The sequence below is a fragment of the Manacus vitellinus genome, unplaced genomic scaffold (genome assembly GCF_001715985.3).
Source record: "Manacus vitellinus isolate BGI_N305 unplaced genomic scaffold, ASM171598v3 scaffold_6_pilon, whole genome shotgun sequence".
Taxonomy (NCBI): domain Eukaryota; kingdom Metazoa; phylum Chordata; class Aves; order Passeriformes; family Pipridae; genus Manacus; species Manacus vitellinus.
This window is the reverse complement of record NW_021940750.1, coordinates 23,035,618-23,061,470: the sequence shown is the minus strand read 5'-3', so window position 1 is coordinate 23,061,470 and position 25,853 is coordinate 23,035,618.

Genomic DNA, 25,853 nt, shown 5'->3' with positions numbered 1-25,853 from the left:
TTTCTATTTTCTCATTTTCTCTAAATGTTTTAAGAATCTATTTCTGCCCTGTGGAAATCCTAAGTCAGCTTGACTTCTCCCATTCCTCTTTTTTCCTACACTTATGTGATGGTTTCACTCAGGCCTTCCTGGAGACCAGCTTGTAACCAGGAAGGAACCAGGAAGGTGATCACAGAAGTATTCCATGCTATTCCTTTACGTAACTTGAGGTATAAATAAAGTCAGCAGGAGGGACCTCGCGCTCTTCCTTTCCGGGGAGGTTCGAGAACGGTGGGTCCCTGTCTCGGTCTGGCTTATCTGGAGCTGAGGCCTGCAGTGACTGCTGTTCTCTGCCACGCGTGAGGGGAGAGCTCTGGGCCATGTCTAGCCATCCTGCTTGTTCAAAGGGAAGTGGAGAGATTTTGCTAATTTACCTTCAGTTGACTGGTTGACTTGTTTGGTCTTTGTCCCTTTTTGTCCTTCTCCCTTCTCCCTCTCCCTCTTCCCTTCTGGGGAGCTGTTTGGGATTTCTGGAGTTGTGGTGTATAGTATTCTCATTGTATATATCTGTCTCATATGAAAAATATATATATATTTTTTGCTATAGATTTGGCTACTGAAGTCATTTTTTTTAATTCCCTCTCTGGGAAGCAGGTCCTTGTTGTCGAGTTTCAGGGACTTGGCGGGAAGCCAGCTCGAAACTTGTACAACTTATCAGATTGTTTTGCTGATTGGTGCTTTTTACCCTTATTTTCTGATATATTTCACCGGTTTGTTTTAACATACTTCAAATGTACATTTATCTATTTTCTTTTCATTTCTTCTCATCCTAATCTGTTCTCTCTTCCTTGACAAATAATATGCAAAATTCAGCTCTAAAATGCACCACAGAATAATTGCGCTGATGACAATTTTAGCTGACAACACAATGTAAGCACTCTTTTCCATGCCTGACAATGAGAATCACTATTAACCACTTACACTGTGAAGGCAGATTCTGTAGTCATCTACAGAGATCCCTATTTTGTGTGGAGAAAGAGGTTGCCTAAGACAAGATTATTTTTCTGTATTTCTGCAATAAATGTAGCTCAGTGCTTCCTGTGCAGACCTCAAAGATTTCCTCAATACAGTTCTTGCCATCTAGGCAGACTCTTTGTCTCCCATCTTCTTTGCAGATTCATCTATCGCTACATCACTCTCTTTTATATTTGAGTTTATCATTTCCTAGAGGGTGCTCCTGGGACATAGCAATGTAGTCAAGTTTGTGTTATACATCTGTAAACCAATCTCAAACAGTCCAAGGAAAGTTCCAGGCTTTTTGTGCATTTTAAAATGTTTCTTAACCTTCCCCCCCCCCCCCTTAAGTTGCTAAACAGCAAGAAAACTCAAGACTAGAGTCTGCCATCTTTTTTTATGTAAATGAAGAATTTTGTGGATAAGTCATATTCAGTAATGTCTTAGGATCATTGGAGGGCTAATTCCATTCCTTACACTCAGGCTGGTCAGTACAACCTTCATAGATATTACTTTTACTTCTCACAAGCTTCTTCTTCAAAGTGGGTATTATTAGGGATTTTAGCCTGTAAGACATAGTCCAGATAATGAAGATGTGTGGCTAATTATGATGGAAGTCCAGCCACTGTGCTAAGGGCAATGCAGTGGGATTTGCTGGTTACTCTGCCTTAAGGAACAATTTAGATGCCTTTTAATTTTTAATACTACTTTCAAATCCCCTTCAAAGTTGTTTCTAATAATCTGGAAACTTTTAACTGCAATGTGCATGCTTCACCCATTGGTAGTAGACTACAGATACACGTCTCCAAGTGCTAGTTGTTGTGAACAGGGTTAGAAACTTACACCAGGCTAAGTGCCTTCATTCATCCCTATAAGCTTGTGAATGACAAGCAGTATATCCTTAGTTAGTGGTAGCAGCTGAGAACCATAATTTCTATTAAGTGTAAAACCAGTATTAATGTTCAGAGACCAAACAACCCCAGGTTCCTGCCAACCTTTGGAACCATCAAATGCAATTCAGAGTTACTCTTGCTGAGGAATACATTTAGTGCAGGTAGCTCTGTTTTGCATATCAGTGAAGTCTTTGGTCTCACTGTTTCTCTTTGAAACACACAATTCTACAGCTTAATGAGCCTTTCTAAAGCTTAATGAGAGTGCGAAGGTAATTTATCCATCTTCTTTTATATGTATGCAACCTCTAAACAACAGACTGGGTCACACTCCCCAAAAAAGTAATTTGTCAGGGAGAGAAAATTTTTGATTGCGAAATCGTTCACAAAAGTCTATGATTATATGAGACAATTGATCCAGAAGCCACTGCCTGGAGACCAGGAACTACTCTGCTTCAAAGAGCTGTCCTTATAAGATAGGTGGAGAGGGGATGCTCATGGCAAGAGAATTAGCTTGATGAATCAGGGATAACCCTGCCTTTCTGGAGTCAGACAGCACCCTGAGTCCAACAAGAGTGAAGGGCCTTACACTTCCTTTACTGATTGTTAAACAATTTCTCTTCTGTTTTGTTTGGTAAGTAAAACACTAGCACTGTCTTGACTTCTGCTCCCAGCCAGTATCTCTGACTCTCTGTATGTAGCTGTGCCCATACCTGACTTGTGTAGCCATTATTCATAGAATCATAAACTCATAGAATGGCTAGGGTTGGAAGGGACCATGAAGATCATCTACTTCCAACTCCCTGCAATCTGCAGGTTGTTTTTTTGAAACAGGTGTTTCAAATGACAGAAGAGTTAAAAAAGCAGCATTTCTGCTTTGAGCTCCATACCCAGTTGAGTATGCCTGGATATCAATCAGGCCTGGAGCCTGGAATAGTGCCTGAATCTAATCCTGGAGGACAGCATCCATTTGACAAGTTCAATGGCTAAATCCTTTGCCATTGTGGTCACTTGAGAGAGCAAAATAACCATACTTCAAAACCTTGTATTAGCTTGTAAGGTTACAAAAAGGCCATCTTTTTGTCCTGTGAGATCCTGCTTCATGGTATAAATAAAGAAAATTTCTTCTCCCCTTCATTATAAGCCATGGTACTGAACTACAGCATTTAAAAATAAAGAGAGTGTTCAAAAGGGAAAAAAACAGTTCCTCCAGGTTTCTCTATTCTAATACTGAGCAGCAGCTTCAGAGGAACAAATAACCAAATAAGTCATTTGGAAACACTTTGGTTTGTAAGCACATGTGAAGGAAGTGAAGTGTTAGGAAAACCAAGAATAAACCTGAGTGCTGTATGTTGCAGGGAAATCTGAGCCTCTCAAATTCTCTTGTGCTTATGGTTTGAGAGGGGCCTGTCCAAGTCTTCTATCAATCACCCATGAGTGAAAATGTAACAGCAAATAAAATGAAAAATCCTTCTGGATAATGGATATAGAATATGTGGGCGATCTGAAGGGAAAATTAGAACCAGAGATGTGCCATGGAAAAAAAAAAAAAGAAGATAATATTTAAAATGCCAGCCTCCTGTGAGCCCGTCTGCTTCCTATCCACTTATTTTGCAGCTCTCTGTTCCCACAGTGGATTACTGCTGCCATCTACTGCCATCCGCACTGCCGGGGGCTGAGCTCCTCTCCTGTGACATGGTCATGGGAAAGAGGGCCAGGGAGGATGGCAGAACATGAAAGATTTTGAGTCTATAAAGGACAAAAGGAAAAACAGTTTCCAAGAAGAGAAAGTATCACAGCCAGGATTAAAACCTCAAGTACAGCTTTGTCCATTAACAATATAATGTTGAAATTGTCCGTGTTCTGAGGAGGGAAACCTAAGTAGAAAATCTTTTGCTTCTGAAAGGGATGGGAAAGCCACATCTGGATGCACACATCTGTCATGTAGTGACCTAAACCTATTCTCAAGGTCCTAAAGGTTATTAGTTTCAGTGACATGGCTGACAGCCTATGTTCAGCTTCATTAGATGATGACATAACTTGCACAGCAAGAAAGCTAACAAAGCACCAAGAACCAGTGGGTAAGTCCAAGTTTTCAATACCCTGTGTTACTCTGTTTTAGGAACAGAGGGCTTCAGATGCTCGTGATAGAAACCCTATATCTGACCTCAGCTTAAAATTCACATCAACAAAGACTCAGAGAACAGACAAGCCTCCAATTATTGGAGGTACTTCTAAATGAAATCTGGAAGGAAATCATACTTTTGTACTGTATATTGAAAGACAGATTATGGAAAGAACAGGAAAAAATTTCAGCAGTGGAACTATATCGTATCTGCTACTATTCAGCAAGAGATATGCTGCATTTCATAACCTCTGAATTTCACACTACTCCATTGCAGGTGGCAGCAAATATCAGACCCAGACCTTCCTGATCTCAGATCATATTTCTTCTCTATTAGTGTTATATAGCAGTCATCATTAGCAATACCAATATACCCAACAGTTGCAGAGCACTGAGGAGCAAAATAAATTAGCTTTTTCCCTTCTCTGTGCAGCTTTTTACACTGTTCTCAGTGCCTAAGTTAGCTGAGCTTCGTAGTCTCTAACTTGACTTTATTATATAACCTGAAATGCACAGTGGAATAATTTTATGTTGATTTAGCTAAGCACAGCGATAAAGTCAGGGTTTTAACCTTTATACCATTTATCTTTGATAGCTACACTACACCATGTGGGCCCTTTCTACATGGATTAAAAAGCAAGCCAGTCTGTATGGTTAACATACATTTCTGGCACTATGACTCCATACGAATGTCATATCTAAGCATGCCATCATCTTTATTCTAAACAAAAATCTGTGATATAAAGAAGTACTAAAAGATAAGTAATAATAGCAACAATGTTGTGCCCCAGCAGTGTGATTGAAGTCAAACCACTGTCTACATTGACACAGCATTGAAGTATTCCCAGGAATACACTCTCTCTTCCCTCATCTTCTCCAGGAGCTGATCTACCAAAACATGCCTGAGAAGAAGGACCTTTGTAGACCTGCCTTGCTCTACACTTCAAGAGCCAGATTCTCCATAGATCCAACTTTATAATGAAATAGGAACTAAAATTTTACAGAAGCTTGCTGGGCAAGACAGAAGACAACACACTGGAAAGCCCTGGGTTTTGTGGTGGTATTTTTCTTATAAATTCTTCTTCAGGACAGAAGTGTTACCTTCCAGATCAGTTACCTGAATGTTTTCATTCTTGGTATGGAAGCTGACGTGGGTAGATGGCCTTCTTTGAGACACTGCCATAGGTTGTCCAAATAGCAACAACTAATTTGACTGGTTACCTGAAACCCAGAGTAGTTTTTTCGGTGGTGTTTTTTCTTTCTTTCTAGAGTCTTTGCTTCTTGCTCAGGCTCTGCTTCTCTCTAGGTTCCTGATTCAATGTCTCTCTCCCTTATTTCACAGGGAGTCAGAAGTCCCCTCCATCCAAATCTTCTGGAGGAATACAGATCATTACATCTATTTTGCTCAGCGCTTTACAGTGTTTCAGGGAGATGTATGGGAAAACATTTTTTTCCAGCAGTTCACATGAGCAAGGAGATTGATGTTTACCCTACCCAACAACAGTGAGTTTTGGCCTTTGCCTGGAATAAAGCCTAACTCAAAAGAGAAGAATTCCTAACCCAGTGCTCGTCCCATCACAGAGCTGACAGAACTGGGGAGAAGGGTGTCTGGCACTGCAGTCCTCTGGCAATTTATCTCTTGGTCACACTTCTGAACCACACAGACACTGAAGCCAGAGCCAATACCTCCTTGCAGAACGCAGGATAAATCCAGTGTAAGAGAGATGTTGTCCCAAAAGCTGTGCAAGTTAAATTGTTATTATGGGCAAAGTATTATCATCCCTGTTTACAGGTAAGAAAGGAACACAATTTGGTCCTCTGCCTTTCCTTAATGATACTTTATCTGTATGACAAAAACCACACATGTACAATTCCAGACGCTCAATAATGAACAAAAATATTATGTGGCAATGAGACAATAAAGAAAGATGAATAATCTATCCAATTAAAGTTGCCAGTAGAAGTAGGCAGCTGCTATAAATTATCCCAAATCATAATGATGAGTATTCACTGTGTATATCTGTATAATATACATTACAGAGAGCCTTTTGGAAATTTCACTGAATGTTCTTCATCACCATGGAAGTATCTACGTAGTATTCATTTTCTGCACAGTTTCAGTTTTTGCCTTTACTTGCACCTGAAAGCTGAAATGAGTGCTCACTCCTGCACAGGGGAAAAAAAAAAAAAAAAAAAAGAGAAATAGTAAAACAGGGTTTTTTTCCTTTTAGAATCTGGCAGATACAGTTGTAGGGAAAAAAATGTGATTTGTGCTTACATGATGCACACTGTTACCTCATGCACAACCACTAGACCATCACATCTGTCATGAGAAATGAAGCAAACCAAGGGCCAGTAAACACTGAACTTTAAGAGCAAATCAGCAGACAGGGCATCTTGCAGGTGTTTTTGGAACCGTGAGCAACAGGAAAACTCAGGGAGATCAAAACTCCTTGGTTTTCCTATTCAAACCATGGTGAAAAAAAAACATGAACTATAAGCAAAGCATTCAGGGCATAAGCAGAGTCAGATTTTTCAAAAGGGATTTTTTCTGCTATTTTATTTATCAGCTTATGTTATCTTGTCACTGCATTTACATAAAGCTGGATATGCTTATAAAAGAACGTGTGAAAAAGTGGTAGACTAATGTGGACAGCACAAGTATACTTCTGCCCCTCCCCTTGTATTCAGTTTTGACTTTTTCAAAGCCATTTCTAATATGGTTTGGCTTCAGGAATAAGAAATTTATGAATTCATAAATTTGATAAAGGTCACGCTCTTCCAGGTTACAAGTGGTTTGATTTTAAGGTACACTCTGCTGCTATATTCTGATCACTTACAATGTTTCACAATTATGTCTTTCTTAAAAGTAAAGGACTGTCCCAAATATATTAATTCTTACCTACTGCCAGTCTTTCTGTTGCTCTTCTACTATATGACGGGCTGTTCATCTTATCTCATGCTATTGCTTAGAACTGCTGTGTTCAGTGAAGCTCCTGTTGTGTTTCTCTCCAGAAATGGATGTAATTCATTGATGACTACAAGGATCCTTTTACACATACTATAAATCAATGTTGCTGCCTTTCAAACAGTCAATAAAGACTGCCAAAACTTTGAATGCTGACAGTGAAAGGTTCACAGTATATTCAAACAAATGTCAAAAATAGACACAAAAACGAAATAGCCCACTTCCACCCGATAAACTTTGTGGCTTCCTCAGAGCTGCAAATGTCCATTAGTCCTGTGTGATGACTTTGCTGCAGAAGTAATGGGGCCATAACCTACTTTCTTCTCAGCACCTATCTGAATTTCATTTTATTCTAAATATCATTCCAGAGTTTTCTGATTTGGAGAGGTATTTAAAGCCTTGCTCTTAAAGTTTCCTATTTATAAAAATCACTTATAATTTGTCAGTCAAACGTTGCCTCTAATCTGCCTCAGGTATGAGAGGAGATTAGGGAATGGAAAGAATAGAAGTGCATTGCAAGAGGCTGTTCATCAAGTGTGCATCTTAAAGAACAACAAGTCTAGGTCTTTTAAAGGTCCAACTGTTCACCTTGTTCTCAGGACTCCCAGCTAATGAGATGCACTCTAGACAGAACAACTGCCTTCATAGGGTAAGATGCATAAAAACTCAAAACCTTTAAAATTTATTCCCTAGTTCTAACCTAATTATGGATTCAAAGGAAAAAATACCCATTGTTTCAATTATGAGGAATATTTCCAGGAGTCTTCTCAGACTTCTTTTGAGACTTCTGGATTTGTTACTGAACAAATTCTATTCATTCTGGGTGGTGGATTGGTGCACAAATCCTTGCACTCCAAAAAATAATCCACTATTCCATGAGCTAAAAGAGGACTCTCACAGGTTCTCAAGCATGGATCTGCTTAGGGGTACAACAGCTTCTGCTTCATTGATTCTAACTGGACTCTCACTGTTAGAGATAAACACATACCAGGAGTTTGCAGGTTCAGATCTTCATCAATCATCTTTATTTTCTCTTGGCAATTAACATGTCTCACATATACTGTCACATTAGGTTAAAAAGTAGGTCACAGTTCTAAAGTTAAAAATAAAACAGTCAACATCTAAATCCCAACCACGAAAAATGATAGTAACCTCTTTTTTGGCGCAGCTTTCCCTCACCTTCAGGTACCTTCCAAGAGTTGGATCCAACTGAGTAACACTTTCTCTAGGGCACATTTACTAAGGTATTCGACTATAAAGCCATGCAGCAGACATCAGGAGATTCTCTTATGGACCAGTACTCCAGACAGTAAAAATTCTGATAAGACTACACCACCTTAACACAGTTGTCCAATTTCACTTGTATTTGATGCAACCGTTCTCAAATACAGTGCTAATTTGTAGTGAGTGTTAGACTTTAAAGAAAGTTTTGAATGCTGAGGAAATTCCACTGTGTCACCCAATTTAGACTGGTTAAGCAATCTTACTCATTAGATTTGGTCCACAATTACTGTAATGTAATGAGGACCAGAATGCATTGCCTTGCTATAAAGGCTGTAAATTCATCTTTTTGTGCTGAGGTAAATTATAATAGATGATATATCTAATTTTCCAACATATCACCCCTCACACAAAACAGCCAAAAAATGGAAATTGGATATGACAACATAAATAATATTACATCCTCACTTGTCAATTTCTTCCTGCTGTCAAATCAATAAAACTGTTTAAATTATTTTGAAAACAGTGGCATTTTCATGTTGAAACCTTACAGTTGTCTGCTGAGTATATGAAGCTGTATGTTTATTTTAGGGGAGATGGGGAAATATTGTTAAGGTTAATACAAGGAAAGGAGAAAGGGTACTTAGTGTGCCATATTGTGCAGTGGAGTCCAAAGTCTCTCTTCCAATAAAATCAATAAAGACTTCAGTTCTGACCACTGTTATGTCTATCACATTAACTAACTTCAACACCAGTAATACAATACAATCTACTTGAGCAACAGGTGGGGAAGTAGAAGGGGACAGCTCCTGACAGCTCAGAATCAAATCCAGACATCTTTCTCATAAACAAAATATCCACTACAGTCAAAGTAAGGTCTGAGTAAACCTCAGATCCTTCTTTGTTCAGCCATCTCTGAAAACTCTCAAAAAAGTAGATCATAAGCCTTGTGATTTATCCTGAAACTGCCCATTCTTTAAATGTAGTATTTAAATGTCTATGGCACACTAATACATAATGATGGGAGAAACTCTCATTTCTGTCCAAGTCTTGCGTTACAGCTTTTATAGTTGGATGTGACCTTCATGAAGTTGAGTGGCTGAAAAAAAAAAGTTAAAACCAGTTTTATCACAAACCTTTCCAAAATATTTTCCTATTCTCTAAAGCACATCACTGCTCTCCCTCAGACCTTTCTAATGGCAGCAGGAAAAAAGCCACATTGCTCATGAAGTGTTTTAAATTAGCTTGTAGCATGATGGCTTCTAGCATAGAAAACACAAATTAAATATACTATTCACAATCACACCCTGAGTCTATGCATTGAAAAATAGGAAAGGAGAAAAGGAACGTGGTCTGATAGCATCAAATCCCTGACCTTTCCTCATTTTTCTAGAAAAAAGAGCAGTTTGAGTGGCAAAGACCAATTGAACCTCATTGGTTTCAGCAGTCATTGGGTGCTGGGGATCAACCTGGTGTTCTAAAGAACATGCAAGACAGACACCTTTCTGCAGTACATCTATCACTTATTTTAGGGTGGCACCATTCAGTGCTAATTCAACCATTTTCATTTAATTTAAAATTATTTTCCTTCCATGTTACAGTATATAATATAAAGCTGATAGTTTTAATATTTTTCTTCTTCTGTGATACAGTTTCTAATTGGACAACTGCAATTATACATGTAGGTGTAAAAAGTTGAGTACACATTATGAAAAATCAGCATTTATCACAGTGAAGTATATGGCTTTACAGCAAGATCATCTCTACAGGGCACAGAAAGATACCAAAGAGGTACAGGAGAGAAATCTCACATAAACAACTTATTTACAGAATGAAAATATGATGGATTTTTTAAACTGCCTGGCAGAAAAACGTGAAAATTATCAAACCCTTATCCAGCTACTTCAGAGTCCTGTTTCTGTCACTGACTCTCACCAGTCACTCCAAAAAAAGTTTGCACACACAAGACATTTGCCTCAAGCCTAAAGGTCCTGGTAAAAGGCTGAAATCTAAAATTATCTCAGGCTCTCAGAAGGCTTGCAGAGCATGTCACAGCAGGACAGCAACAGAATGTGCAGTACTGAGTACTTTACTCATCCTCCTGCACCTCAGCCTTCATTACAAACTATGAGTTTTTGGTTTAGACATACAGGAAAATGTTTCAAGAACCTTCCACAAAAAAAAAAAAAAAAAAAAAAAAAAAAAAAAAAAAAAAAAAAAAAAAAAAAAAAAAAAAAAAAAACAGTGAGACTGATGGTACCTGCAAAAATTTCTAATTATTTTATTCCTAAGATGAATATTCTATTCTCATATGTTGAGAAACTATTGTCTTCAGCAATGACCTACCACAGTCATTTTCAGGGTGTAATTGCTGGTGTGAAAAAAAATTATCTCTTCTTTGAATTTCTCAGTATATTTCCCTATAAACTTTCAGATAAATTTTTGTATAGAAATGATAGAAAAATTGACATGCTTTTACTGGATATGTGTTTTTCGCAGAGATATTGTTCAACAGTCTTTTATTCCACCCAAGGCAGATACACATCCCTATACCAGCTCTTCACTGGCTTGTCCCTTATATCACACTCAACCTATTTTAATCTCTTTCAATTGGTGTAAATAGAAAGATACCCTTTATTTCTTGAAGATACATTTACATGGGTCTCATCCTAGCTCTTTCCAGTGAAAAGTAAAGCAATTAAAATTGTGTCAGGGACCTACACATGGGCTCTCTCACTGCAGATATAAAACCCCAGAAAAGCAACCATTTTTTTTTTAAGTGCCTGAAAGTTTACTTAGTTTGAGATCAAATTTACGATTTGCCCTTTTGTTAGTGCTTCATAGCCAACTGCAGTACTTGCCATCCCATTGGTGTTTGCTCTTCCTCTCCTCATCACCTCAATAAGCAAAGGAGCTGATCTTCAAGCTGACCTCTGTGAGGCAGTGAGGATTCACCTCCTTCTGCTGTAGCTGTGTTTAGGATACAGGAAAAAGAGGAGCAAAAGCTTTATACTAAGCAGCAGCAATGACTTGAAGAAACTAACAATAGATAAGTCACAGAGGAAGTTGCTGCTTTATAGTCACTTTTATGATTATTATGGTACTTATAATACACCTGTAGTGTTTTGTTATTTACTGCTAAAAATTACCATGAGAAACTTGTTTCTCTGCAAGTCAAGGGTCAGTAAAGTTTACATAAAAGATGAATAGGCAAATTGTAGCAGGCAAAATGGGCCTGGCAGATAATCAAAATGCATTCAAACTGATAATTTATAGCATTAAAATTTGTAACATAACTGAAGTTTAGTTTCTTAATGCATAAATGGATGTACATGCGCATTTGCAGAGGTGTATATAATATGCACACAGACATGCAGATATGCAAGGTTGCAGCTAATTTTCCAAGCTGTGAGACAAATGCATGGGCAGAATTGCCTCAGTCTCTAGACAAAGAGGACTGCTTTTCATCTCATATAAATTCACTGAAGACAGGGGAATTACACCGGAGAGAAGTTTGACCCAGAATGTCAACAATTTTGAGAACGAAGAGCTTTTATTTATTATGCAATTATTCACACAGAGGGACTTGCATTCTCTTTTAAGAAGATGTGTCATGCAGTTTGATGTCTGCTGCTTCTTTTTCAGAAACTACTTTCCCAGTTCAGGTGATGGCAGAACAAGCAGTGTCAGGGACATACATATTCGATTTGCCTGTGTTTGCAGAAGGAATGTAAAGTTTGCAAGCCAACCATATTAAGATATGCTCCATGTCCTAGGACAATGGAGAAGATGGGATTTCTCCTGCCTGAGTGAAGAAAGATTGAGATGAATTGTGATACATCTTCCCTACACGTGTTTTCTGCTCTTTTTTAGATCTTGTCCCTTCCTTTTCCTTCCTTTGACAATATTTCAGTTCATTTGGCTACCAGTGGCACATCTTCCCTATAATACGTGTCTAAAACTCAGTGTCTAAAACTCAGAAAGGACCAAGGAGTCCTTTCTGGCACCAAGGCAAGTAGTTCAGGCTGACCTGTGTACTCCGTGGTATTTCTCTCAGGGTCTGCTTTCAGTTGTATATGATTTCTTTATGGTCCCAACATAATTATAATTGTTTTGTGAATTCCTTTCAGTTAAGACCCAAAGACCAAACACGCACTTATATAGTGGGGGTGGTTGGGTAGAAGAAATGCTTTAGTTTTTTCTTTGGCCCTCATTTATTTAACAACAGGCACACACCGATTTTAATTGTCCTACATTCCTACAATCTCAGGTAGCTTTCTGGAACTGATGTCCCTGTACCTTCTTGTATGTCAGCTGGCAGCACAGCTGCCACTAGCCAGTAGTTATTGAAGCCCTACAGTAGAATTTCTTTTGCTCAAATGTAGAAGTAATTCCACAGAAAATTACTACCAGTGCCTCTCTTTCTTCCTTCTAACCAAGAGTATTACCTTGCTCATACACTTAATACTAAGTTTGCCCCACCCAATCCTAGACATTCAACCAAATGTATGAATCACCATCAACTCCCCCTGTGTTTAAAGGCAAGAGGTGAGGAGATTCCTTTAAGGCAAGTCATGTCAGAACTGTATTATTTATGGCAGGTGTCTGCATTTTTCTTCTAACAATATGATGCCAAAGCAATCTTATTTGAGTGTAATATTTGAAAAATAAAACTTGGAGAAAAGGCAGGCCTTGGCAGAAATAAACAGACTCCTGTCATGTCTCTCAATGGAAGTAGTTATTCAGTTCTGGGTCTCTCTATCAGTAAATCCTTTTCCCAGGACCCATATAAAGTTCCAAAGCAAATTCTTCCTAAATCTCTTGGCAGCTAGTTTCTATAGGAACAACCTCAGGATCCCTGTCATGACTCAGTATATTTATTACTCACCTTATACATCAGACATTTAGAGGTAGGCATTAATGCCAAAATCTCAAGAAGCTGCCAATAAATACAACTTCAGAGATCAAATACTCAGTGAGAGCAAGTCCCTCTATAAGAACTTTGTGTCTTGATAGATACCATCGCTTGCTTGCTGTCTTTCAAAGAATGAAGTTATTTAACAAAGATCAAAATGCAGGACATATACAGGCGAGAAACATACCAAGAGATTCATTGTCTTGATACCTCATAGAACTGTTATTGTGCTTCTCATGCATAGTCTGTAAGCAAAGTGCATGCTCTTGAGACTACAATGATTTCCAGTATAGGGATTTGGTATGGGGACTGCCCAAAAATAAAATGATGAAGACAGTCACTGAAGTCCAAGGGACAAAATTGCTGAGTTCCTTATCAGGACTTAAGAAAAGGCAGCACAAGATAGTTGATAGGAAAATATAATCCAATCTTCACCAAAAAAAGTTATGTTGGCTTGGAGTTTAATCAATATCTTAGAAATTGCATGCTAATTTACAAAGCACTAAATTCGTAGTTAGTGTAACTGTTATGAAACTACGCCTTCACCTTGTGAGCTGAGAAATAACAAATGATGATTTACAAAATGACAGTCAGTATATCAGCACATATAGGGATACTTCTGATTTTCCTGCCCATGGCCAGAAAAGGGCTTTTATCTTTATGTGATAAAAAATAGCAATAACTCTTCATCCTCAAGCTCAGGGGGGACAGTATGGTGCCAATCATGAGATGAGGTTAGGAAGAAATTGCTTACAGAAACATTGTGATAAATAGATTTTTTCTCCAGTAGTGCCTTTGGAACATATATCACACAAATTATTGGGCTATATTTTCAGTTCCAAACTTCCAACACAGTATCGTATATAGTCCTTTAAACTGTCTGGAACACAGAGCAGTCTAACCACAGTGACACATAACAGTCACTGTGGTCACCAATAAAGCAAAGACAAAGAAAACAACTGAATAAAAAAAAAGTTATCATTGCACAAGGACTGGATCAATACAGTGGCAACAGTTTAAATGCATTATCCATATGGAGTATTTTATGACAGATTCCAGAGCATTTCTGTGTGTCAATCTTATAACAGAAGACCCAGCTCTCTCTCCCCACCCCTGAAACATGTAGATATTCATGACCAAATTTATTTAAAATGCACTCCATAATAAGGATTTTAAAAAAGATAGATTTTGTCCAATGTATTATTAAAGCCTAATGGGGTCCCCTAGGTCCCAATTAGGAAACTGATTTAAAAATGTTTGAGTTTAAAAAGCTGCAGGTAGAGAGTTCTTCTCTCAGCTGCCTTGAATTAGCATATTAATGACACCACGGGTCTAGCTGGAAGGAAAGGCAGAATCCCAGCACACATTTTGTCAGGCAAGCACAGTGCTTTTTGAGCACTCCTACCTCAATCCAAGGAAAGAATTACACAGCCAGGCCTGACCAGCAACAAAATTGTTACAGTGAGAGAAATGTACTGGGCAAAGTATTTGCTGGTAGTGGTAGTTAAGGGAAAAGGCACTGTGATTAGAACAACATGAAAAAGAACAAATGCTAACCCAAAACAAAACCCAGGAGGCTTCTAGCTTGGATGTGAAGGACATTAATCAATGACCTTGACCCCTAAGAGAGCTATAGCCTCAGTTTCAACATACAGTGAGGTTCTGGCACAAACCCAGAAAGTTGCTTTAGAAAAGCCCTTGAAATCTGGGTTAACTTTCATCCTCTTTGAAAATTTAGGACAACTGGATATAGTTGTTTCAAACTGAAACCCACAAAAGGTGGTTTTAGTTGGATATTACTTTATTTTTTTGCTGAGAGCTCTTAAACATGAAGCTGATGCTGGTATAGTGCCTAAACCCACTTTCATCCTGGAAGGCAGTTACAAGACCACTCAGGCACTTACTGAACCCTACAAAACTTTGTCAGCACTGTGGACCCCATCGATGGGAGGAGTGGGAATTTCCCACTGCGGGTTCCTGGCCTGCCATTCTACCTGTCCCTTCCCAATCTAACACAGCGTCCTTCAGACAGAAGCAAAGAGAAACTGCAAGGCACCTTCGCAGCTATTAAGGACATTGCTTAAATAACGTGCTCAAGAGACTCTATATGAAGGTCAGTCTTGGTGAGATAAGAGAAAGGAAAGCATTGGGAGGGATGGTTTTGACAGGCTATCAGAAAAGCACAGAATGGATAAACTGGTGAAACTAATGGAAATTTGCACAATGATGACTCTTACTTGAAAAAAGGATGAAAGTGACTCATGCTTTGGTGGAAATGGGGCATTTTTATGTTAACAACATCACTTTTGCTTCAGGCAGATCATTTGGCAGGAGACATTGGAGGGTTTGCACATCGTCAAGGATTACTCTGGTGGATAGGGTTTAAGCAATCACACAATTGTGCCAGGATCTCTGATGATAGAGGTGTGGGGAAAATAATTGGGGATTATGGGGGTTTTATCATCTTGCTTCATCGCTAATAAAAAAAAAAAAGCACTGAAGGACCACCTTGGCATTTTCTTTCTCCTAGATAACCATAAAGTCTTAAGGCTCATGAAGGCAGTCCATTGCAGAAATACAAGCCCAAATGCAGAGGGAATCTTCCTTGGTTTTAGCTCAAGGACTCCCTGTTCTCTGTAGCTTCTCAGGTTACAACAGCTCACTTACACATGTACAGTTTTCTTGCAAAAAGATTTTTTTCAGGTTTTGAAATGGCTCTTCTCCCAAAAAGGATGTGTTAAGTAAAGAAAAGAAAATGCAAAGCCAAGAAAGTCATGGTTATAGCTCCCATGGCACCTGTAACTCAGCTGTCCCCAGGACTTGCAGTACTTCATAACATTGAATTTGCTGCTAAATTTATGTCTGTATGTACAGTACAGTACAGTACGTACAGTCATTTGACCAGTCAGCTTGTAACCTGTTGAATATTATGGGTCAGTTTTACATCTGTTTCTTATCTGCTAGTCTCTTGACCCTATTCTAGTCTCTACCACAAGTTATGTCGTAGGCCCTGGACTAGACAACCCTTTAGTTTCTCCCCTGGGGAACTAAGCAACACCTCAGCTAAGTCAGTTCTTCTCACCTGCTGCTTCTTTTGAGAAATGTTTTTCCCACTTCCAAGAGCAGAGTATGCCTGTGCTGAGAAATGACATTGTGTCTTCGTGAAACACTTTGCTAAGCCTGTATAACTACTAAATACCACATTGCACGTGGGCTGAAACAAAGCTGTTTTCTGGAGAATGCTGCTTATGAATCCCAAGGTTTGTAGATGCATATTCAACAATATTCAGAGACTACCTAAGTGCTGTGCACATCAACACTTTCTTTGAAACACCACCTAAAAATGTCAAGTGATGCCAACAACTTAAATTCAGACTCTGAAAGTCTTTGTGTATGTGAGCTGCCCTTCATGCAAGGAAGGGAAATGAGTGCATGTGTTCCTCTTTCTTCTTTCACATCCTGCCCTCAAAGGGCACCCAGAGACCTTGTGCCTTGTACCTTTGAGTGTAAGATTTTTAAACAAAAGATGCAGTATTGCCTGCTATGCTGCAGACAGCAGGAAGAGCCAGTGTGAAGAAAAACAATTCTTTGCGGAAATCCCTGGAGCATTGCTAACTTCTATAACTGGATATGTGTTCTTGAGAAGATGCACAGAAACAAAACAGTCATCCTGATAAGACAAAAGGTTAGTCAAACTCAATATTATGTCTCTGGGGATACTATAGATGCAAAGGAAAAAGTATAAAAACAGGCAAGTACATAACAATACTTTCCCAAATACTCTCTCATGATTCAGATATTTGTAGCTTTTAAACTGTGCCTTTAAAGTATGGAATTCATCCCTCAAGAGGAAGTCAGGTCATCAAAGGAGAATGAAAAGAAAGCAGTTGCTAAGAGTGGATGCACATATTGCCACAGCAACAGTAGTTGAACTCTTGAATCTGTGCACAATGCAGTTGCTGTTTTGAGGCAGTAGGAGAGGACATGCTCTCATGCTAACCTCTAGAGACCCTCACGGTTAGGTAGACCAACAGCAGCTCTTGACTGTTTCCTTTAGACCTATGAACTTACCTAAATTCATAAACTTTTTCTTTCAGAGATTAACCACTGAAGTGAGGTAACAAATAGTTGTCTTTTCAAATGCCCTATATTCACCTATAGATTTTTATTCTAAACAAAATGCATTCGTGGCTTAAGTGTAGCTCCCTTTATTACATTGAAGGCTGAGATCCTTCTAACTTCGTAAAATCCCTTCTTTCACTGAAGTTGGTTAAAAAAACAGGGAAGAAATTCTTCCAGAAAACTGTATTGCAATAGTTTTGCATTTATTATGCAAATCAAGTAGTTGTCTTTAAAATTTTCTTTAAAATATATATATATATAAATATATATAGGAAATGGCAAACCAAAATGATGACAGTCTTTGCTGTCAGTTCTTCTGAGGTTTAAAAATTTAGGTATAGTACCAGGGCTTCCACTAAGCTAATTATATGGAAAGAAAAGGAATGCACACAGTTATGCAATTAAATAAGGACACAGATCAATGCCCTGTTATTTTAGCAACACTGTGCAAGATCCAAAAGGGAATATAGATACAGATCAATGGGGAAGAAAAAGAAGAAATCAGAAAGTTTATTCAGTCAGGTCTTTACATTTGCTTAAAAACAGTTCTGCAAAAATATCCTGGGAATGAATAGCTGACATTTTTCTCTATGTTGCATCCCGCAAATTTATATTTCATTTAACCTAAACAGACTAGAATATCTGGAGTGCAAGATGGGCAGTTGGGTTTTCAAAGAATTAGGACTCTAGTTAGTGACATTTCTGGACCCTGGAACAAGTGCTTTGTAGAAATCTTGCCTACTCTAACTCTGTTTTCTAGCAGTAAATAGAATTAGCACCAAGGAATATTATTACTAATCTATCATCCTAAACTGATAGTGCTTCTAAAATCACTTGAGAGGGCACACAAAAATCCATGTCCCCTGAAGCATTGTGCCACGATGCTGACTCAAAGGGACAGTGTAAAACTCCACTTCCCAGGAGAGGTACTTGAGCGTTCCCACAGAGCCTGAGCATAACATTAACCCAGTGGACTTTGTGTTTTGCAGGTTCCTTCCCCCACCCCAATGGATCAATACAGCAACCATCATTTTGACAAATGTACACCAAAATTGCAGAACCAAGTCTCATCGCTGGATCCAAGGGTGATGACTATGAATCTTTCTCTCTCCTTTTTTTATGTTCTCTTTAGCTCTCTCTTTCTTCTCCTAACTTCTTGAAGTTTGCTAAGTTAAGTTTGTGAAGTGCCTTACTTTGGATGTTCTTTTAAAATTTGCCAAGTACCTTATCCTACCTTAATGTTCTAACGTTTGCAAGTAAAAATTCATTAATGAACCTCTTGAGAATTTTGTTGTTTCTCTAGCACACCACCCAGAGTAATTCAAAAAACCTTCCCCTAAACCCACTGAGCAGACAGGCATAACACACATCCTGCTATGCTCCTGTGCTAATCCACCAGGCTCCCTACAGGCAGGCCTGCAAACCTAACAGAAAGCAAAATCAGTGTAATGCCCTCCTGATGTTCTATTCAAGGTAAAATGTTTGAAATTATCAGAAGCTGAAGAACTACATTAACAGACAGAATTTCCCTGGGCTGATTTCTAAACAACCTTATGGTGTGTCCTATGGGGTCCTGTGAAATGCACTGAGGAGAGCTCCAGGAAAGGCAATCGCTCTGTTTGAAGGAGGATGCAGAGGAAGAATGTGTGAGAATTGTGTGAGGTGGACTGGGGCCACTAAAGCCCTTTCTTGAAGATGGTGTATTTGTATTGATTTGCTATTGCAGTTTATTTCCATCACATAAGCACTGTTTATCTTGCAAGACTACCCTGGTGAGAAGCAAACAACTCTGCTCTCAGTACCTGGAAAAGACATAAAGAGAAGCCAGAGAATGAACATCTCACTGTTCTGTATGTTTCTCACAGATTGCCTTTTACCAGATCCACTATACACCATGTCATACATTATTATCTAGAAAACTATAAACTCTTTACACTGGGGAATTACATTCTGGTTCTGTGTTTGCTTCTAATACAGTGGAGTAATTAGTACTCTACACTTTACAACAGTCTATTTGTTTCTTGGGCCACTGCTTCAAGCTGTTCTAACTTCATTTTTGCCAGCCAATTCTTTTGCCCTCTGTAGTCTGCTTAAGATGCGTGTTTGCTCTGAGCCAAATCACCTGACATGGGAAGAATCTGGTCCCTGCCCAGATGCAATGAATTGGCTGTTACTGTCAAGTTATTCAAAATTTTGCAATGGCAGCACTCCTGCAAGCATCTTGTTTTGTTAGTTCCTAATTTATATTAATTCCATATGCTGCTGTGTATTAATAATTCTCTTCTCTTTTGCCTTTAGAAATAAAAAATGTGATTTATCAGCAGCCTCTTTATACTGCCAGCATATAATTGCACGTGGGCTAATTGACAAAGTTCTGAGGGAACTATATTAAGGGATCAATCCTTTTATTGCTGCAGAAATGAGCTTATAATGGTTGGCTGGCTAGGCCTCCTGGCCTTCGTAGGGAGGCAAGCTTTATCCATCCCCTCTCTGTCTGCCCATTAATCACTGGTCTCCCATAATGGTATATCAAGGGCAATAGAACTGCACTATTGAAAACTGGGAGCAAAAACCAAGACTCATTGCATCTCATTATCTCCACTAATATGTAAATATAATAACACTGCAGATAATTTCCTTACATCATTTGAAAAGAAGCCCTGGATGGCTCATGGTCATGGTAAAGATACATTAGGTTTGTCTTCTTTATGTCAATGTTTCACATCCTGGTCAGTGTAATAGTGACCTACAGTCATTAACAAGTGACAACATGTTTAAAACCTTACACTCTTGGGAAGCTGCCTGGCATCACTGACAGCTGTAACTCTCATAACTCATCACTGGAGAGCCATAGCATGTTCTTTCTGCAGGCCAGAGAGCAAACCTGCTGATTCAACTGTACTCCCAAGCCTGGAAAAACTGGATGAAATTTAGTGCTGAAAAAAATATTTTATGTGTGAAGGAAAAAGTCAAGAAAGAGGGCAGGACTTGAAACTGGTCTGTTCAGGTAATGGAGCTTAATGTCTGTTACCTGTGTTACTTGGGATAGAACAGGAATGGACTCGTTGTCCCATATTATCTGTCCAGTTTATATTACCAAAACAGTGACCTGAGGGACCAGCTACACATACCTCTTTAAGACTTCATTTAGTATTACTAGTAAGACTTAGGGTTACCTAAAATATTCTAGAGGCAGAAGGTGTTACAAACACGGTTCCTCATTACAGTATAAAGTCTCATGTTGGGCACCAAGGAAGCGGCCTATTCAGGCTGATTCCCAGTCCTAATGCAGGAATGAGGATCCAACTTTTCTCCCTGCTGTAAACCCATGATTTGTGGAAAAAACAGACTCCAACCTGAGACATACGAGTCAAGTGCCTTGCCATGTTTGGTGAAAATATCTTGTAACTTTACAAGACCAGTAGTCTTTTTCTCTTTTTCCTGGAGATTATAGACCTCATTTTCAGGGGATCACCTTTAACCTCAACCAGCAGCCAAGCACCAAGCAGCTATTCATTCACTCCCTCACCAGTGGGACCAGGGAGAGAATGTGAAGGGTAAAAGCAAGAAAACTTGTGGGTTGAAATAAAGACAGTTTAACAGAGAAAGCAAAGCAGAGGAAACAAAGAATTAATTCACTGCTTCCTATGGGCAGGCAGGTGTTCAGCCATCTCCAGGACAGCAGGGCCCCATCACGCGCAACCATTACATGGGAAGACAAATGCCATCATCACTCCAAACATCCTCTCTCTCTTCCTTCTGCCCCCCACCTTACATACTGAGCATAATGTCATATGGTATAGCACATCCCTTTGGTCAGTTGGAGTCACCTTTCTTGGCTGTGTCTCCTCCCAGCTTCCCATGCACCTTCAGCCTGCTCATTGGCAGGGCAGTACAAGAAGCAGAAAAGTTCTTGGCTCTGTGTAAGCACTGCTCAGCAGTAATAAAAAAACATCTCTATATTATCAAAACTGTATTCAGCACAAATCCAAAACACAGCCCCATACTAGCCACTAGGAATAAAATTAACTCTGCCTCAGCCAAAACCAGCACAGTATCTTTTCTCAGTTCCCAACAGCAGGACAGTGTAAGAGTCTTCACATACTGCTAAGTGATAGATTTGTGGATCCACAGAGAGTGATCAAGCAAGCCACTTTGCTCCAGCCTCTGGGTAGGGAAGGAAATACAGCAGATGGACATGCACTGCTGACAAACCAACAACCACACTGCACAGTTGCACATTCTGTCTCAAGGGAAGTGTTCTCTATAGTCCAGCCAGGATGTTACCTAGCAATTGAGTCTGCTTTCTCTCTGATCCATCAACTATAAGATGAGGATTTTGCAAGTCAGCTCCTTTTTAGGCAACATATTTATTTTCCATGTGAAGGAATCATACACCCTCTTGCATGCAACAGCAGTACTGGATTGGTGGGAGGTTACACACAATTCTTTTATGCTCCGCCATAAAAAACTCCAACCAGGCTAAATAACACTAGGCTCACTGCACACAAAGTAATTTATACCATCACATCTTGTGTCATATACTATTTCTACCACAGTGCAAATATTTGGATGATAGTAACTGATGAGTGCAGTGTGTTTGAGCATATGGTGTTGAGGGAAGGAACAGCAATCTGCATGTTCAATAAATAGAAGTAACATCTTATTTCCTCGCACTTACATCATGATCTGACATGCAACTTACACATCATAGAATCACAAAATGGTTTGAAATGAAAGAGGACCTTAAAGATCATCTGATTCCAACCCTCCTGCCATGGGGAGAGACACCTTTCACTAGACCAGGTTCCTTAAAGCCCCATCCAACCTCTCCTTGAACACTTTCAGGGTTGGGGCATCCACAGCTTCTCTGGGCAACCTGTTTCAGTGCCTCACCACCCTCGCAGTAAAGAATTACTTTCTAATATCCAATTTAAACCTGTTTCAGTTTCAAGATATTCACCCTTGTCCTGTCACTACATGCCCTTGCAAAAATTCCCTCTCCAGGTTTCTTGTAAGCTCCCTTTAGGTACTGGAAGGCTGCTATAAGGTCTCCCTGGAGCCTTCTCTTTGGCTGACATGTAGCTATCCTTCAAAGAGGAGGACACAAAAAAGGTATTTACAGCCTACTTTTTCAGAATGAAATATCTTCATTGAATGCAAAGACTGTTCTAAATACCGCTGAGTAGGAAAAAGACAAAAAAACCACAGTGATTTCAAAAATCAAATGGTTCCTTATTAGAAGAGCTATATTTAGAGAAGCTAGAACTGCAGTTAAATTTCCAGTCTTATGTGTTCAAATTGATTTCTTCATGCCACCTCTGCACATTTATTCTTGCCTCTTCCTCACCCCCCAAATTCTAAACAGTTACAAACAGCCAAGTAGCTAACACAGGAGAAGGCAGATGGCATTTGTGAAAATCTTTTCAAGCATCACATCCTGTATATCCCTAACTGCCCATAGAGTCTTAGACAGCTATTTTCATCCCAGTCCCTGGAATTCTTCCTCTGACAGGGAGAGATATAAAGAGGTCTCTTGCCTGGAGTCAAAATGTAAAGGCAAGATGTTGTCAGGACAGTGATGGCACTGCAGTCCAGTCTGCTGGCTTCAGTGTCTCTATTTGGGATGCCAAAGTACAAAAGCAACCCTCAGCATCCTAAGAAGATACAGGAACTTTGTGATCTGTCTCTTAATGAAACAAAGAGAGTAAAAGACAATTCTGGAATTATACATTTACTTCTAGTTTCTGTATCCAGAGTTTAAATTTCTTTGGTAACGGACAAAATATTTTTTTTTTAGTTTTGGTGTAAGAAGAAAAGGACAATAGAGAAAAAAAAAAAAAAAAAAAAAAAAACAGAAAAATATAGTATTTAGTTTTGCTTTCATCCACTGGCCTGAACAGCAGTAAGCAAACACTTCTGTCACTTATTGTTTAGTAAATTGGAAGTCATCAGGATAAACAAACTTTCTGAGTCAGGCCATGGGAACAGCTGGACACCAAGTGTAAAATGCTGCAGTTTAGAAAGCAACATCTAAGCCCTTATTTGATCTAGTAAATTAAAGAGTCATACTCACTTTCACAGCACTCACTACCCATCACTTTAGGACAACCATACTCCTCACCTCAATTTCAAATACATAGAAGTGTATCTTAAAACAATTAGTAATTAATAGAGTTGGCATTCAGTGAAGCAGCAGAAAAGTTAGTGCCATCAGTCATCTTTCAATATCCACTGCAATATTGAATAGAATTCTCATCTCCATATTATGACACAGCTCAGAAACTGAACTAGTATTGTTGTTAACTGAAATAAAACCCAATCTACAGGATTTCAAACCTCCTTTGAAATTCGGTTTATTAAATGCATCTCCTATCAAGCCAGTTTCATTATTTAAACAACACCACACAATAAAAGCACCTCAAGATTAAACTTGCCATTTAGTGATTAATTGGTAAGTCACAAGGAAAATGGTCTCACATATCGCTTCCAAGCACAGATTAAAATACTGTTGCACAAATTGGCATGATTTGTACTCTCTACTTGACAGGAGTTTGGTCCTAATATATAAGGGAATAAGCATCCTTATATGGAAGGTGCTTTCTCTTAGCATTGATTCTTCTGTCACTTATAGGCACAACTTTGTTGAAGCACCCACTGAGGAGAAGAACCTGACACAGGTAGTACAGACCTGTCATCATCCAGAACTCATGTAACAGGGGAGGTACAGGTCAGAAAGATGTACTAATGGTTTTAGGTTCATAGACCTGGAGATCATGCACATGGAAGAATTTTTCTCTCCTTTTCAAGAGAAGAACCAGTGAAATCAAAGGAAAATAGTGAGATACAGGTGCAAAAGAAACAGTAGATTTGTCCTCACATAGTTAAGCTGTTGAACTCACTGTCACAGGACATGACAGCTGCTGCATGTTTACAAGGACTCAGAAGGCAATTAATTGGACTAAATCCCAGAATAAAAATCTATCATGATTTAATAAGTACAAAGATACTACTTCCAGATGATGAAGTCCCCGAGCCACTGCTGTTAGATGCTGGAAGAGTGCACCATGGAATTTTTACTACAGGCTTAACCCAGTTCTTGTAGTCACTCCAGGCACCCAGATCAGTCCAGTACAGGCATTTTACATTCATATTCAAGTACTAAGGGGATAGACACTGTGTGAAAACTTGGATCAACAGAATAAAAAAAAAAAAAAAGAAAAAAGACAGACAGAAATTACTGTTGGATAGGAATAAGGTAAATTACTACAGCTTTGTGTTGAGAATACCTCTTTAGGGATTGTGTATGTATGGTTAAATAATAAGCTTGATTCCGTCTGAACATTTCTCTCCCTCAGTTTTCAGGAGCATCAAATTCATTTGAATGTCCTAGAATATTATTTTTAAAACATGAGTCAACTACGTACTAACTGTTTCACTGTTCTTCAGAGGAAGAGCAGAAATTTATTACAGGCAGTGGAAGAAAGAGTTGTCCAAGTGTAATATTTCTTTGTCCAGGAAAAGGCTGAACAGACCCATGTTTTTCCTGCACTTAGAATCACTCAACTTTCATCTGTGTAGTTCAGTGCCAACATAATGTTATTACTGAGAACAACAGCAATCAAGTTGCTTAATGGACTTATACCCAGAACTTTTGCTATTTCCATTTTTCCAAGGATGGGAAAACAACTCTGTCCAAATTACAAAGGCAGGCACAGGGTCAGTTCAATAAGCCAGTGAGTTTTCACACAGTTAATTGTTTTGTCAAGGTTTCATGAAGATGATGCATTACTAAATGTTTTAAAGCATAATGACTTTTTATATATTTTTCTTCATGAATCTTCAAACCCTAGGGGAAAAAATACTCTGGCTGGACCATCTACTAAAACATGATATAGGCAGTTATAATGGAAAAAAATACAACCAACAAAGTAGGTTGAGGGAGACATGGGTATATGTTTTCCTTCCCTCAGTATTTAGTTAGAATACAAGAGCTGTTACAATTCAGTAAATTCAAATAACAAAAACTAGTTCTGCAAAGCCTATCTAAGGCTCCGTATTCCCCAATATTTTGGTATAAGACATCCACCTTCCCAACTGAGCCTCCAGAAGCTTTCCAGTATGTAGTCCTGAATGTGTCTTTGGGGCCATTAAGCCAACTCCTACCAGAAGTCTGAATACATGTCAGTAACAACTGCATTGTGAGTGGGAATCACAGGAAAGGGAGGGTACCTTCCCACGATACCCTAAGCCATGCTATCTCCAGTCTGAATCTCAGTTCCCAGACCAGACTGGACAGACATACCTTGTCAGTGGGTTCTTGGAGTGTGGGGGAAAATCCACGGTCCTCTGCTGCAGACACTGAAAACGCAGGCACTGTGTCCAAGGAGCATGAGCGAGAAATGTAAAGGGTCAACCTAAAAGGTCTCATACTGAATCATGAGACCTAATATGTTTGTGTACTAATGCCATACGACTGCATCTCTCCTGGTAATGATGTGCAAAGGCTCACACAATGCCAACAGCTGAGTCATCACATCCAATTCTTAACGTTTCAGGGGAATGGAGGACACACACACACATCTTTCTAGAGCAAGATGATAATAAACAGATTAATGT